At 39.5% G+C, this 15,543-nt stretch overlaps 1 pseudogene; it reads right to left on the reverse strand.

Moving 5' to 3' along the window:
• LOC147708453 (uncharacterized) overlaps positions 1-5,947 on the reverse strand; it is a 112,118-nt pseudogene extending 106,171 nt beyond the window's left edge.
• Between the last annotated feature and the right edge of the window lie 9,596 nt (positions 5,948-15,543).

Here is a 15,543-nt window from a genome sequence, read left to right on the forward strand (position 1 = left end):
GGGGCTGGCAACTGTCTGTCAAAAGAAATTCCGACTACAAAAGGGTTGAAACAGGGGTGCCTCCTTGCACCAACCCTGTTCAACTTTTTCATGTCTGACCTTTCTAAAGATCTGGACAACTGCAACCATCATGCCCCAAAGTTAGGGGGTTTTACACTCTCGAGCTTTTTATATGCGGACGATTTGATACTAATCAGCTACACCCCAGTAGGCCTGCAACACCTTACCAACACAACAAGCATATTTTCCGAAAATAACGGCCTAAGTATAAATACGGAAAAATCGAAGGTGATGGTTTTTAATCAAAAATAAAAAAAGCAAGTATTTCAATGGTCTCTTCACAACCTTAAAATGGAAACAGTCAAAGAATACAAATATTTGGGGATAATTTTTCACTCTAACGGCTCATTCCAGCGACAAGAAACATCAACAAAGAACAGAGGGATTTCACTGGCCATTGTTTTAAAAAGCATTAAAAACAAAATAGCGGGCCCAAACTTAATCCCCTTGCTGGACTTATTTCGCGCAAAACTGCTTCCATCAATAACATATGGCAGTGAATGCATGAGAGGGAGAGATGAGGGCACCTTAGACAACGTGGTCAGTAAAACACTCGGAATACTCTTTACACTCCCTCCGTACACCTCCCCAGCACAGTTAAGGCTGGAGTTCAGCTTACAAAAGCAGCAAATTGCACGCAAGGGCGCATACGCAAAATGTTGGCATAAAGTAAAGATTGCTAAAAAATACTCCCTGAATGCCCACCTTTGGAAAGAGCTGGAGACAAACAAGGGATCTCCTGCAATGGTCTACCTCCAAACAGCTATAAAGTCCCTTGTACTAAAAGACCTCTGGGACTCGAGTTGTACTCACAAATGCTTTAAGCGCCTTGTCAACAAATCCGTGAAAATAATTTCCTTGGAAGAAGACAAAGCAGCACTAACTAGGAGGTCCCATGGGTGGTTTGTGATCCAAGGTTATACCAGCGCCTTACCCCAGTCATACCTCAGCACCTGCTTCTCAAGGGAGGTGAAGGAAGATTTTCTGCGGTTGAGGTTGGGGGTAATTCCGTCAAAAGAACATCTCCCCTCATGGAAACGCTTGGAGTCCAACCCTAAGTGTAGGCTCTGCGACAACCCAAAGGAGGATGTCCTGCACTTGTGATGTAGCTGCAAAGCTCTAGATAGAGCCCGAAGGGGCCAATTAACACAACTCTGGAATCAAAGTGGTGTGCGAACTCGCAGACAAGCTCTGCTGATCAGCTTTAAGGGAGAAGACATCCAACTAGCCTGTAGACTAGTGTGCTTTATGAAATCAGTTAACACAACCCTAAACCCAGCGGCTAGTGATTGAACTTGATTTAAAAAGATCTGTTGTCGCACTTTAAGATAATTCTCTTTTGATTATCAAAGACTCAGCAAATGTTAATAGTTTTTAAAAAAAAGAAATGCACTGTATTATACCTGTTTACACGGTTCTTTCTTTTTCATTTTTAACTTTTCTACTGATTTTACCCGTCTTTGTAAAACTTTTGATCATGTATCTCCTTCATTTATTTAAAGAGAAAATTGCAAAGATTTTTATTAATCATGCAATAACGTTCACTATTATTATTATTATTAGTATTACACCTTATATGAACATCTTTCAAAATACAGATTTGTACTGCATCTTAAACCAACTATCTAAAATATGAGGCATCATTCAACTATACCTTTGAACAGACTTAAAGAGATACATATTACTGTACAGACTGTTTTGTAAACAAACTTCAAGTACAATGAAACTAATTCCAATATACATCTCTACATTTAATAATATATTTCAAACAACACAGTTTTAGAATAATGTAAAATCTTTTTTAAATAAACCTCAAAAATATATAACTAACTCACTTTGCAAATAAATCTGTTGAATGAAAAATCTCACACACTCAGACAGGATTTTCTTTTAGACACAGCCAATATAAATCACCAGACTCTGCAAGGTGAAACCAGTAATGGCAAGTATTCCCTCTGTTTTCCATACAAATACACATAGGCAACAAATGACATTGCTTCCCAGAGATTTTCAAATTGTAAAACACATTGCCATTGTTCATAGATAATAACCCGTTTCACCTGACTGCTTCACACCTTCTGCATAATGGCAGTTTCAATAGCAACAGGCATTTAAACATTCAAGTTAGCTGACAGGTCACAGGTTCAACATATTTTCAAGTTCACCACACAATGTTGCAAATGCAAACAGCAGGTGTGGTTGGCTTTGCAAAATATGACCTTATCCTTCTGCTGTACCTTTCAAACATTGTTTACTAACCAATAGGAAACTTGCTTTTTAAACAAAGTAAAATGCACTCTATTTTTGAAAGTACAATGTTCTTAAACAGTCAATCAAATCTCTACTTTCTTTAAAACAGAATCTTGTCCATCATTTTAGATAACTCTCATTCTACCAAGCCACAGCTACAGACATCTTTTCATTGCCTACAGACATCACTTCAAGATGCTTTCAATGTGGATTGTTGGGCACAGCTATGTTTTCTGGTGCAAAAGGTATGCTGAATGCAGCGGTATTGACAAAGACCTAGCTTTGCAAAACGTAGACATTGACAGGCACATGCATCAAGCGATTAAGAAATCGCAAAACGTGCAAATCGCAAAAATAGAGCAATTGCAATCGCAAATAATAGTGTTCCAATGCATTATCCTTATTTTTGCGCAAAACCTTAATTTTTCGCAAAAATAACGAACCGCTAATTAAATCCGTGAAAACACTTGCGATTCCTTATTTGCGATTCTGAAATACAGAATCGCAAATAAGGAATCGCAATTGAAATGCATAAAAAATCGCAAATAGCGATTTCCATAGAAATCGCAAAATTGCCATCGCAATTTAAGAAGGGACACAACCAGGTGGTAATCATGAGTGCAAATGTGAAACAGCTGAAAAGCAACAGAAAATGATTTAAACACACCCACATTGAGGTTCCAGAAGTCAAAATGGCAGGGCTGTACCCAATGGCTTGGAGGATGAGGCTGCAAACTGCTCGACAGAGAGGGAGGCGAATTAATGAGCGCATCTTCAGAATCCGCATAACTTTGCTAGGACAGCAGGAGGATGAGATATATGATAAGTATAGGCTGAATGGGCAAATGATACATGATCTAATCAATGAATTGGACCCCATCCTGCAACGACAGACTCATAGGACCAAGACAATCCCAACGCATGTACAAATTTTATGTTGCCTACATCTACTGGCGTCAGGCAGTTTTCAGGGAGTAATTGCAGTAGCAGGAGGTGTGTCGCAAAATGCATTGTCACGAATATTCAAAGCGTTCCTTGATGCCATGATGGTCCGGATACACTCACATATAACTTTCCCTACCACAGCCCATGACATTGTTAAGACCAAGCAGGAGTTTTACCAAATTGCAGGCTTCCCCCAAGTACTGGGTTGTATTGATTGCACACATGTGGCAATATGTCCCCCTGCAGCACAGGAATATTTGTATAGGAATAGGAAATGTTATCATTCCCTCAAGGTTGTGTGTAATGCCAAAAACATCATAACGGACATTGTGACGCAATTTCCTGGCAGTGCACATGATTCATATATCTTCAGGCAAAGTGGCATTGAGACCCGTCTAGCAAGGGGAGATTTTGGAGAGGGACATTTGCTAGGTAAATATGTGCAATACAGCATTCCATTCATTGTACAAATGTTAATGTCAAACAACTACTGACAGCCTTAAATCCCTCACATGTAGGTGACAGCGCATACGCTGTGCGAAATTACCTGATGACACCTTATCTCAATCCTACGACTGCCGCCCAAAGGAGATACAATGCAGCACATATCTCAACAAGGAACGTGACAGAGCAAACATTTGGCCTGCTGAAGAGTTGATTTAGACGCCTTCATAAGACCGGAGGAGCAATGAAATACAACCCTGAACAATGCTGCAAGATAGTGGCAGCATATGCCATGCTGCACAACATTGCGACAAAGGGTGGTTTGGAAATGGAGCTGTCTGACAGTGACTCGGAGGATGGGAACCAGCAAGTCCAACACCACCCTGCCCAAAAAGGATCAGGCGCAGCGGAAGGGCGCAGACGCAGTTTGGAGATTACACAGAATTACTTCTAAGGTGAGTAATGATGACACAAACACAGTACATGACAAGAAAAGCAAGCTTTATGTAAACAAATTGTGACCAGGGAACTGAAGCACACTTCCAAAGTGACAAGTGGCACACAAGTCTTGCCAAAAAAGATATGAAAAATGAAAATAAGTATTACTTGAAAGTCAGTGATTAGGTCACATTGTAACAATGGTTAATTCACCATCTCAGGTACATGTTGTGCATGGGAGCCTAGCGCTTTTTCCCGCAAAGACCCAGACGTCTGTCAGCGGCAGCAGCTTCTTGCCTTACGTTGGTAGTGGATGGGGTGGCACTGCGTGTATTGCGTTTCACTGCACTTGCAACTGGCATTGTTGTACTGCTCATGCTTGAGGCACACTCACTACTTTCTTCCTGTGCCGACATGTTGCCTCCACTAGTAGATGCATTCATCATCTCAACCGCATTTGTAACTTGATCTAGTGCTTTGGCAACATCCCCGCTCCAATGACACATTTCGGTCTGCATTGTCACAGGTCTACGCGCCAGCAGTGTTGTTGCGGTGGCCAGCCTATTGTTAGACTTTACTTGCAGTTTGAGCTGCTGCATGAGTTGCCGATGCTGTCTATTGTGCGATGCATGCCCCTCCTGCATGACCTTTGTCAATGCCTGCACACTACTGACAAGTGCTGCTTTGTTGCCTGACATTTGTGATATTTCCTCCTTCACTACTTGAGTGTTCTTGGCCTGCAGGTGATGTGAACGGAGCATCTGTCCCTCAAGGTCACCCCAGACCTGATTTGTCTGCTCCACCTGCTGTGGTCTGCGTGCTCTGCGTCTTCTCCGTTGCACTCTGTGATTGCCTCTACGGATCTGTGTTGGTGTAGTTGTGGCTGTAATACTTTGACGAATGCTGACATCAGGTGCTGCATCGGCCTCATTATCTGATGCCATGGGAACCAGTGTGGGGACAGGTGACCTACGGGAATGTGGTACACATGACTGTGTAGTTGGCAGAGGTGGTGTGTCCTCAGGTTCTGAAGCGCTGTTGTGCTGCATTTTCAGGACCTCACTATCCCCGGCCTCACCACATTCTGCATCTGTGAGGTTAAACAGTGCAAAACAGCATTAATGTATGCTTGTCAGGTTATGTCACTGTTGACAAATATTAAATTTCATTTACGTTTGAACATCTGCTACACTATTTGAAATCGTTTTTTACATATGTGTGCGTTTGTCATTGTAACTACTTGCCCTGACTACAACTCCCATGATGCACTTCCCATAGAAATGAAATAGTAGTAAATGCTTTACAGTGTGCCCCTGCGCTGTGCTGGGCTAACATTCTGACTTCAGTAATTGTGACAATGTAAACATGCATTCCTCTTACCTTCAGACGTGTGTGCAGCTCCTGAGGTGTTCAGCTGCGTCACACCAACAACAGCTTCCGGCTGGATTGTTGACTCCACCAAATCCTCCAAGGGAGTGTTTCCAGTGTCTGGTGGTGTACCCCCTCCTGTTTTCTTTGCCTCCTTCAAACGGTCTGCAATGCGCACCTTTGCCCGATTACGCAGGTCGTACCACCTTTTTTTTAGTTCTTCAATGGTACGGTGAGTCACCCCAATGGCATTGACTCTGTTCTGGATCCGTATCCATATCTTCCTTTTCTCCTGCTCAGGTACTTTGAGATAAGCTTTCCAAAAAAGCTTGTCGTGGCTGTGCACTACTCCCTCAATCAGAGTTTCTATTTCTTTTTCTGAGAATTGTATTTTCCTTTTCCTGGCACTTTGGCTGTCCTCTGCTGTTTGCGCAGGTTTCATTTTCAGTTGTTTGCAGGTATTCTCAATCTTTCTCTCACACTCCTCTCCTGCTCCCAGAGCCAGCTCCCTCCTCTCTCTGAGCCTAAGCACTGAAAGTGAGGCTTGGAGTGCACACTTCCTGGTTCTGACATCATCAACATGCATCAATGTGAGACCCCAGAAATTGCGAATTCGCAATTTGCAAAATTGCAATTTGCGAGTTCGCAATTTCAAGAAATCGCAATATTTTCTGCGATTTTTTGCGATTCCTTATTTTTTTGCAGAATTTGTGATGCATCGCGTTTTGCGATTCCTTATTTGCGATTCCTTAAAAATCACAAATAAGGAATCGTAAACTCATTTCATGATGCATGTGCCTGTGAATGTATTGGACAGAGAGGATTACATTGGCATCAATTGATGCCTTTGGTTAAAACCTTTTTGCATCTCCAACCCTCTGACCTCTTGATTGCGCACTGTGGTGACAATGACCTAGGCACATTGACTGGGGTAGGTCTGGAATTGCTAATGAAGGACACCTTTGCAGAATTGATGTTGCTTTTCCCCCCAAACTGCTTTTGTTTACTCTAACATATACTAAAGACAGAAATGCAAGTGGTCCAATCAATTTTGTCCTCCGATTGAAAGCTAGAAAAAATGTCAATAATGCTGTTTCTGCTTACCTCAGAGAACATCGAATGGGCTCCATATATAACTACAATCTACATTTCCATATGGAGGCATCTACAGGAGTGACGGAGTACACTTCACTGATGAAGGGAACAGAGTGTTTCTCAACAACCTAAAGCTCTGCATTGCACTTAAATGAAGATGCAAGAAACTCATAATAAACACAAGGGCTCTTTTTAGAGCCACCCAATAATCCAACATATAACCTAGGTTTAAAAAAAAAAAAGAATTATTTTTGCTTGGAGTCGCGCACCCAGCGCGACTTAGAGCTGCGCACCCATTGCGTTCACACTAAGGCTGTGCGCCGCGCACCCCTCGCATTCACAACAGAGGTGGGGCTGGGAGCCACGCAACCCTGCATTCACATCAGGTGGCCGCACTGTAGGGAGCGCAAGTTTTTTTTTTAAACCATCCACTTTCATTAATTTACATTCACCCCGGGGACCCCATCCCCCAGGGCATGCACAAATATATATGCATGTATATTACCTACTGGCGGTCGCCAGTAGGTATATATAGTTAGGATTCTTTCCCTATGGGATTTTTGAAAATTCTATGTCTAATAACTTTGGCGTTTGTGGACGGAATTGGCTGAAATTTTCAGGAAAATGGCACATTTTGTTTCTGAGCAGCCCCTGAAAATTTAGGGGGGGTTCGTCAAGGGGGGCCGAGAAAAAAGGGGGGTCCCAAAACGCGTTTTTAACATTGAGTTTTCCATAGGGCGGTTGGCCTCACTTTTAGCTCGAACGGCTGAATGGATTTACACGAAACTTGGTAGAATTGTAGGGACTGTTAGCCCGATGTGCCTTTGCTAGGTCTCAATATATGTGCTTCAGTGGATTTTGAGAAATTAACGTTCAAAAAAATATATATATCTGTGACAGCGCTCCGGGTAGCGCTCCGGTTCGCGTACTTCTCGCGTAACGGAATTTTGCGAAGCGAAGCTGATTGGCTCTCCGGTGTCTGCCAACATTCTAAACAGTCCGGAGCGGCCACCATCTTGTCTCTCGGTAGGATCGAGAGACAAGAGGAGGCCAAAACAAAGGGGGAAATGACCATAAGGGGGCATAGTAGATCCTCCCTGACCCCCTAGGTTTGAAGAGGAGGTTTTAAAAGGGCCCCGCGGGGCAAAGAAAAAAAAAAAATGTATTATTTTGCGTGGAAAGCTCCCGGTTTGCGCACCGGAAAGCGGTCCGGGGAGCGTACTATGAGGAAAAAAGAATGATTGACTTTTAACTTATTGTATGTTTATTGATTGTTCGTTTTTTTTTTTTTTGTTTTTTTTAATTTATTTTGGTTGTACTTCATGAATTAGATATAACAATGAATAATGTTTCAAATAATTTTTAATTATTAAATAAAAATGTATTGGTCAGAATTTTCATAGTTCAATAAAACTTCCAGCATTACTTCATCTGGAATCTCCTCAAACATGCATGTTTCTATGTCTTGTAAGCATTCAATAAATTGTTCATCAAAAGACTGATCCATAAAATCTTCATCTAAACATTCTTCATTTAAAATCTCTTCAGATGTAATGTCGAAGGAAACATTGATATTTTCGTGCTCCCCTTCCATTTCTTTGCTGTAAATTGCATAAAAAAATAATTATATTAGAAGAGTTAGGGCACTGTTGGGTTTAAGTTCAGACAGGTAGTTCTGTTTTTTTAACAGTGAAGTTAAAGTAAGTAAATTCATAATTATAGCAGAGAAGTGTAAGTCAATCAATAAATATAACAGAGGAGCCTATCTGTAGCTATAACTATGGCAGGGGGACAGTAAATAATTATCAAAAAACGTTTTTACAAATTAATTTAAAGTGCCCCTTACAAATTATCAATTTACTTTACAGGGAGGTGAAAATGTTCTTGAAATGTAGTTCAGGAAGTAGTAGTGGAAATGGCTGTGTTTCCCTCTCTTTCTTTATATATATTCAGGTACATAACCAATCAAATGTCAGGTAAAAAAAATTGAAAATGAAAGTAACATTTTCATTGGTTGTCAATTCCAACACTTCAGATGTGTTTTGTGAAGTAATTTACCTCAGGGTATTTAGAGAGGTCTACAGGCTAAATGGCTAAATGTAATTCCAAACAAATTTATGAAAATGGTAGGGATTGGTATGTAGTATGAGCTAATCTATATTTGGTGAAAGTGTTTCCAGTCGTTTTTCTGTAAATTACTTTCCCACCTTTTTTATTGGACCGCTTCCCAGGAAGCGTCCCGGTTCGCGAACCAGCAGCGTTACGGGAGTCCACCATTTTGTGTTTCAGTCGAATTAAGATACAAGATGGAGGGCAAATAATGTTGAGAATGGGTAGAAGGGGGCACGGTAGACGTATCTTGACCCCCTAGGTTTTCTGAGGGTGGCTGAGAAGGCCCATATGTGCGAGAAAACATTTTTTTTTTTACAAATTTCGCGCGGTTAGCTTCTGGTTCGCGTACCGGGTAGCGCTCCGGGGAGCGTAGTTTGTTGAAAATTAGTGAAAAAAGTTGGAGTAAAATAATAATTGTGAGTGATCAGATGTAGGGTAGCTCTGAGAAGAGCTTTTGGGTTTATTGTACATTTAGGTACTTATAAGTAGGTACCAATGCACAGTCTTAAATTCAAAATGAAAATTCTGTTGCCCTCATCTGAGAAGTGAACTCCATCTCCTCTGTAGATATCTTGCATGCAGTAACGCAAGTTATTGTTGTACATGGAGCCCATTCCATGGTCTCTCATGTAAGCTGAAACAGATTTGTTTACATGCTTCCTCGACTTCTCAATTTGTGGACAAAATTGGTTCGACCACCTCCATTTCTGTCTTTGGCATATATTTGAATATACCAAGGCAGTTTGAGGAAAAAGTGCCATTAATTGCTCAAAGGTGTCCTTTAAAAGCATTTCCAGACCTACCCCAGTCAAAGTGCCCAAATCATTACCTCCACAGTGCACAATTAACAGGTCAGGTTTTGGCAAATGCATAAAGGTTTTCACCAATGGTATCAATTGGTGACATTTTAATCCTCTGTGGCCAAACCACTTAATTTCCACATCTTGTAAATTGAGGTTAGGTAAATTTCAGTTCTCAGCATACCTTTGAGCCCAGTAGATGTAACTATGTCCAATAATCCAGACAGTAAACATGGTGAGAGAAGTTTCTGCTGCAGTCAGATGAAGTGTGGTAATGAAATGGCAGATGAAACAGTAGGAGTTTGTAAAGAAAAAAAAACTGTGGAGTTTCAGTGCTAATGATTCACTAGCAGTGATTGGTGGATTTCCATTTCTGAAAACAGAAAGTTAGGGTGCATGGATGTGTTCTTTGAAAGATGTAATTTGAATGGTCAAGGAAAAAACATTTAATGAAAGATTGCACTGGATACGTAGGTGCACTGAGAGTTCAGAGTTCAATTGAAACATTGTTGTGTGAACTTGCAAACATCAGAGGTCTTTCAGGAGGTGGTTGCTATGCAAAAAAGGCAGAGAGGGCAGAGGGGGGAAGGGATTTGATTTGAAAAAAGTGAGGGAAGAGTTTTGATTGGCTAACATGAGAGATATGTGTAATGAATATCTGCATTTCTGTGCTTTCTATAGCTGCAGCCTCTGGAGTGCATACTCTTTGTTCTGCTGAAGACAATTTGGTGTATTTCTGAGACTGTTTTGAAACTCATAAAGAATTTGCTAAGGTGAGAAAAGATTTATTTCATTTAGATAGACTATAGTATGCTTTAAGGACAAAATTATGAAGAAAGCTGTATTTTTAAAATGTTGCTTTGTCTAAAGTGTTTTACAAATAGATTTTGTTTCTTTGAGAAATTGTAATTGAAAATAATGTGAAGTATTAGCACTGTCAGGGTGTTTTTGTACATAGGAGCTGTGCAGTGTTTTCAAATTCTTACTTGAAAATCGTTTTTGAGGAAAAGGAATGCTTTTAAGATTTATCACAAGGAAAAAATGGTGTCTGCTTCTTTATAAGGCATTTGAGTGTCTCTGATGTTATTTTTCCCATTTTAATTGAAGAGCTTTCTCCGTGGGGCAAGTTCCTTGTAAATATGCTCCCACCTGTGCTTGGCAAATTTAGATTTTGATTCTCTGAGTTACATAGCCATGTTAAAAGTGTCCCAAAAAATGGTGCAAGGGCAATCAAAAACCCCTTTCATGTGTCTTAAGGACATTTTAAGTAATTTCCTCTTGAATGTAGGAATACAATTGATTTATATGTTGTGTTTAAAAACGTTTTTTTTTAATCAATTACATTTCTGGATATGTACTGCTAGAGCTTCATAGGTTGTTTGGGGCATATTTATAAGGCATTTAAGTGTCTCTGATGTTATTTTTCCCATTTTAATTTAAGACCTTTCCCTGTGGTGCACGTTCCTTGTAAATATGCTCCCACCTGTGCTTGGTAAATTTAGATTTTGATTATTTGACTTACATAGTCATGTTAAAAGTGATCCAAAAATGGTGCAAAGGCTTTAAAAAAACACTTTCATGTGTCTTGGGGCATTTTAAGTCACTGAGGAAACAAAGGTGATGTGATTGTGCAATGAGGAAAATAAACTGCACATTTTTCAATTACATCACCTGTGTTTCCTAAGTTTATGAATAACATTGTGCAAATGAAGTTTAGGTCTGTCCACGGACACAAAAGAGGTCTGGCCTTTGTTCAAGAGTCAAGTGGACATGACTTACTTCATTGGTAGGCCTTCACATGTATTATCTCCTCTGTACTCTGCAGCGGTGGTGCAAAAGATTTGGTATGTGGCGACATATTTTCAACTTGATGCATCTAGACAGATGTGTCATGCTGTAAAGTCCTGTCCCACATGAAACTTGTGTCAGGTTTCATATAGGTGTTTTGTTGCAGGGTGGGCATTCATTTGCATGAAAGCCCTGTAAAAGTAACACAGTGAAATTTAGAAGATTTCACTGAGTCAGCTTTATAGCATTCCTGAATCAAATCCTTATGGCTGTTTGAAACAGGCATAAGGAGTGAAGCACCATGCAATGTGTGGCTTTCTCCTGTGCATTGCAGTAGACATGTCGTGTTTACGACGTGACTTGTGCAATGTGTTGCTTTTGCGGCACCGATGCGTGACTCATCTGTGCTGTTTTTATTCAATGGTGTTCCACAATGTAAATGTGCCACACCATGAGTAGCAGAGCAGTGGTGCACATTAACTGGTGCATTCCTGGGGATGTGTCAGTTAATATAAATCTGCCCCTATACATTTAAGTATGTGTAGGGGACACAGATTCGGTGAGGCTTATCCTAGGTTAAAAAGAGATAAGTCCTGTTTACTGAAGACTTAGACATAGGCCTCACCTCTTCAGCATCGCTGGACATGGCTAAATAATAGCTGCAATATGATTCTCTTGTTAAACAATTTTACTATTCTAGCTTCTGAGATTTGTGTCTTAGTCTCCAACATCTCATTGTTGTTCTCTTTTTTTAAAGATAACGACAACATCAAGCATGAGTGATAATGAGCAATCAGTTGATCTCGTTCTTATCGTTGAACTTGTCATTGAAACGTCAGTGGAAGTAGATCCTTTAGATCATTTAAATCCTGAGGATGATGAAGAATATGATGAGAATGCTGATTTGTCAGAATTGTATGATATAGGGTGGGAAGCAGATCTGCTTGAGCCTATGTAGTAAAAATGTAAACCATTTCATTTAAAATTAAACAATAGTTCAAAAATAGTATGTGTGTAGTGTCTTTATTAAAATAATCAAATATGCTCGTAAAATTAGTTCACAATCACATATAAAACAACACAGGTAAAACAATTAGCAATTGCTACTATTTGTGATTTCTAAATTTGCCAATGCACTAAAAATTATTCTATGTTAAAATAACAAGCAGGGTGTTAAGTTTTTGATGACTGTTATTGATTTACTGTTTGGTAATAGTGGTTAATAACATTATTTATTATATTTTAGCACAGATTCAACTGCAGATTATTTCAAAATTTGAAAATGCCAACTAAGAATCGAATTAGAAAGGCTACAAGACGTCAAAGACAGCAGGTCCATCAATTACTGCAGCAGACCTCTACAAAAAAAACTTGTCAAGTCACCAAGAAAGCACCGGGTAAGACCACGAAAACATTCATAAGAAAAATGTGTAGTAAAAAAAGTATTTCTACAGAAAATGCTTCAGTCCAGAAAAAGCGAAGCAATTTAAATGGAATGGAAGGGCCAATCAAAAATGTTACTGCTAGAGCAAGAGATATCTCTGTGCATGATAGCAGAAGGAAAGAACAGTTTAGGGACATTCGTAAACGAATGTTCCGCAACAGGATAATTGGCAATTTTTTAAAAATTTTTTTACAAAGGTCAACAGAAAGTGGTTTTTTATAAGAGAAAAAAAAAGTTGAGAAAGTTATTGATCAAGCTTTTGAAATTAAACGAAAGTTATTTATTTTGATAGTCAACAGAATTAGGAAGGTAAACAAGGTAATTTATGATTTCAAAACTGATAGTAGATGGAAGAGAATTATTAATCGTAGTAATTTTTGTGATGTTTTCTCAGGAGACTGGATGCATAGTTCAAGTTCTGAGGCATTTTTTAATGAGGAGAGTTATTTCCAGGATAATGATTTGGTGCATGCAGTTGACACCAGTGGTCAAGCTTATGAAGTGAAAGATGGATATCCAGTTGAAAAAGAAAAACTTGTAACAACAGAGACAGAAGAGGTGTTAGGTAATGAGGTTTTAGGAAGACGTCCTAAGGGTCCTGTGTACACCTGGAAGTGTAGTAGTATTTGCAGTGTGCGACAGGATTCAATCGATTTCCTTTGTGATTTTGTACGGACATTTAATAAGAAAAGTTTGAAGCAGAAAATGAAGTTGTTGCAAGAATTAGATCCTTGCAGAGTAAGAGAAGTGACAGGTTTGCATGGTCATTCATTGGCTTGTCTTTCCAGGAGAGTATGCCAGAGTGTTTTTCATCATTTTAGGATGCTAGCAGTGCATCATAATAAAGTGAGGAAATTAATTAGAATGTTGTATTATGCTAAGAGTCCAGCAATTATGCTTAAACGATTATGTGCTGCTCTTTTCCATGGTTCTGAAATAGATGTGAAGAATATTTGTGAAGAAATTGAGTTTTGTTACTTTGGAAGTAAAGAGGAGAATGTTCAAATTGACCCAGAAGAAGAGGGTAATGTTGAAGATAATGTACAGGTTTCCAGTACAGATAATTTTCAGAAAGAAATTGCCACGTTTCAGGTGAAATCAAGTGAGAGGCCTAATTTCACTTGTGTGTGTTGTCGACGGACTTATTATAAGAATCAGACTAAGTTAGTGGATTTATATGCAAAAACTGAAAGGGAAAATAATAGTGAATGGAAGGATTTCGCAACATACTTGATGGTAGAAAATTGTTTTGATTTGGGATCGGATCAACGTGTGTGTACTTATTATTGTAACAAATTAAACCAAAACCAGATGCCAGCTAGGGCGGTTCATAATAATCTGGAATTGGTAGAGATTCCTTCTGAATTGAAGGATTTAAATACTTATGAATCTATTTTGATTCAAAATGTGCATCCTTTTCAAGCTATTGTAAGAATGGAGCCAAAGACAGGGAAGTTGCCTCCATCAGATTTACAGAGAGGATTAAAGGGAAGAGTTGTTTATTTGCCTCTAGATTTGAACAAAAACATTAACACAATTGGAGTAGAGAAAGTGGAAGAGGAACCTCTAGTTATCATAGTTAATGGTGTTCCGACAAAGAGTAAGAAAATATGGCAAGATTTAGTGGATGTTAGGAAAGTCAAAAATGCAACATTGTATTTAAAAAAAAATAATAAGTACTATAAGAATGTATATGTTGCCGAAGAGGAAGTAAGTGAGGAAGAGGATAGCGATTTGTGTCCTGGTCAAATTGAAAAAGTAGAAGCCTCTAAAAAGGAAGAAATTTATGAACATTATAGTGTTCATCCTTTGCATTCCAAGGAAGCTATGGGGAATGCTATTGAGTTGTTTCAAATGAAACAAGCCAAAGGGAGCCCCATTAGTGTTTGGGAGGAAAGTTTGGAAGCTCGGTGTTTCCCACAGCTATTTCCCACAGGTCGAGGAGGACGATATGATGAGCGACCTGTTCAAATTCCTGCTTCAGAATACCGGACTTTACGATTGTATGCAGAAGATGCTAGGTTTCGACAAAGCATTCCCTATTTGTTTCATCTCCTGTTTGAAAGCGATCTGTCAGGACTGTCATATGCAGTGAACCACATCTTGAAAAGTGGTATACAGATGCGAAACATCTCGGCAAGGGACTTTATGGATAAAGTCAATGTCCAAGACAGTATTTTGGATTCTCACCTAATTAATCTCATGGCGTGTCAGCGTGGTACTAATGAGTACTGGTACCGTCGTCATGGTGATTTAAAATGTATGCTGAGGAACTTAGGAACTCCGACATGGTTCTTCACTCTCAGCTGTGCCGAGTATAGCTGGGAAGACTTACTTGAATTTCTACGAGAGGCAAATGGAAACATTGAAAATATTGAATTCAAGACACCCGGAGAACTGTGCTCTTTGGATCCAGTGAATGTATGCATGTACTTCAATCATAGATTTGAAGCTATGATGTCTTTCATCATGAATAAAAAGAATCCACCTCTTGGAGAGGTGTTGGATTTTTTCTAGAGAAAGGAGTACCAAGCAAGAGGTGCTCCTCATATACATATGCTGCTATGGATCAAGGATGCACCTAAATTTGGAACAGATCCGGGTGACTTAGTGATGAGTTTCATAGAACAGTATTCTACGTGTGCTGTTCCAAACGCAAAGGAGAAGAAAAGCCTAAGAGAACAAGTTCTACGTTTCCAAAGCCATCGTTGTGGAAAGTACTGTCGACGTAAATTCAGAAACAAGGACAAGTTCTACACCAAATGTCGTTTCAACTTTCCACGACCGGTGATTTCTAAA

Source organism: Lissotriton vulgaris, chromosome 6, assembly GCF_964263255.1.
Source record: "Lissotriton vulgaris chromosome 6, aLisVul1.2, whole genome shotgun sequence".
NCBI classification, from domain to species: domain Eukaryota; kingdom Metazoa; phylum Chordata; class Amphibia; order Caudata; family Salamandridae; genus Lissotriton; species Lissotriton vulgaris.